Genomic DNA, 2,343 nt, shown 5'->3' with positions numbered 1-2,343 from the left:
TAGAGTCAAGTCACATCTGATGAATATATGTAATTGTGTTGTCTATGATCATTAATTAAATAAAACGTATTCAAATAAAATTTTAGAGATTAAGTTGTTTTAACCAACATATTCACATTTTCACCGATTTCTTTAGCCATACCTGTTTTATTTCATGTTGTGCATTCCAAAAGAAATAGGTAATCTTGGATATCAAGAAATTTTGCAAGCAGTGACAATGTTCTGTTTCCACAGCGTGACTATAAACAAAGAAATCTCATGAAATGCTGACATTTATTTCTATTTAGTATCACATCTAAGCTGGAAACAACATGCAAGTATGTATTTTATTACAAGTTTTTTTCTACTTATATAAGGTGTGTGTAACACAAGAATTTCCCAGTGTTGTGAGTTTTTTCATTGTTTGTCTGCTACAAAAACTTAAAAGTATCTACTGTGCACCAGCCTTCACATGGGTACAGAGTGCTGCAATTAATACACGTAGACACATACCAATAATTTAAATACATTTGGATATTATTATTGTATCTCATTTTTTTAGAAATGTGTCCAAGGCATAGGGAAGACTCAGAAAGATAGAGCAGGGAACTCTCTCAGAGGTCCATGAGGCCTTTGCTGAGCATGTGATGCTTGCCTGGGACTTGGTGGATGAGTAGGAGTTGATCACTGGTCAACAAGAGAAAGGGAAATCTACATAGAGGAGACGGCATAAGAAAAAGTTGTGAGGTGAGAAAAGCAGGACATTTTGAGAAACTGCATGTGGTTTCACATGCTGACCATTCAATATAGTTTCCATCCCTGGAAAAATGTCAGAATTTTCATATATGAATACCTAATCAGACTCCTCTTACCCAATTGGCCATTCTTTTTCTCAGGGTCACTTTCTTTCCATATCATCAATTACCTAAAGTCTTATCTCTCTTCTATTGCTCTTCTTCTAACTATAATTTCCTGATTTTCTTCTTTCCTGAAAAGACTGACAATATCCTGAGCAGAAAAAATCAGAAATACCTTCCAGTTTCTCTTTTACTGAGGTGAAAATTTGATTACCCACTTTTACTAGTCAATTAGTGAGTATGATTCATATTGTGTGGCATTCATATATTTTTCATTAGTGAAATAGTCTTTGTATTTTGTTTGAGAGTCTACTCAATTCCTAACTCCTAATGCTTCATGAAGCTGGATGCAGGGCCTGGGACTTTGCATCATCTCTGTGAGAAAATAGCAGACTGAAGATTCTAGGCTTTGGATGATAAAATTGTAGACTCCTATCTCAGTTCTGCCATTTGTTCTCTGTACAATCTTGACAAATCATGCATGTTTCTGAGCCTTCGTTTTCCCAGCTAGAAAAATGGATGTCCATGGGTTTGATTACTTGGGTCTCCATGAAGAACAAGAATGAATAATATACATGAAAAGTTTCAGTAAACTCTCAACTTTTTGAGGATGTCTTAAGAGCAGAGAAAAATAAACACCTAGGAGTGAAAAAATGTGATGACCTCTATTTCTAACTCATTAAAAATTACCAGATTTTGAGTAGATTTTATTCTACCACATTCATAAATCAGTATATAAAACTCAGCTGCAGCACATATGACATGGTAAAAATCAAAATTCCTGAGCAGCAAATGTTCTTAAATTGTGTTCAGGATGACTTTACAATTAGAAACAACACATCTAGATTAAATGCCTAACAATTGTGCAAAAAAGTTTTGGGAACATACCTTCTTAGGTCATAGTATGGTCTGGTGCATCCAAAAAGATAAGAGTAGGGGCCTGAGCATATTTCATTGTAGGGCTTGTCTTTTGTCTATGCTACTGGGATTCATCATAGTGCATTTCTAACTCTGTAGTGTCTCCATCTCTGTCCCCTTTCCTGCTTCCTTTGCCTCTCTTATCCCATTAGTGTGACCAATATCTAAGGGTTTCATTCACAGACTCATTTTGGCAGGATGTCTACACTCACCCTCCTACTAAACATTCTACTAAAGATTCTAGCCAGAGCAATAAGACAAGATAAGAGGTAAAAGTCCTGCAAATTGGAAAAAATTAAGTAAATTTGTCTTTTATTGACAGAAGGCATAAATGCTTTCATAGAAAATATTAAGAAATGTCCTCCCCACTCCCACCTCCCCAAGAAAAGCTACTAGAACTAAGAAGTGAATTTAACTAGGTCACACAATACAAGGTTGATGTACAAAAATCAATTCTACTTCTATATTACCAACAGCAAGCAATTACAATAGAAAGTTAAGACTTAATGCAGCTGGGCTCGGTGGCTCAGCCTGTAATCCCGCGCCTTTGGGAGGCTGAGGTGAATGGATTGCCTGAGCCCAGGGGTTC

Source organism: Carlito syrichta, unplaced genomic scaffold, assembly GCF_000164805.1.
Source record: "Carlito syrichta isolate Samal-C Ts95f unplaced genomic scaffold, Tarsius_syrichta-2.0.1 Scaffold287956, whole genome shotgun sequence".
NCBI lineage: Eukaryota > Metazoa > Chordata > Mammalia > Primates > Tarsiidae > Carlito > Carlito syrichta.
Note: the sequence above shows the minus strand (reverse complement) of the source record.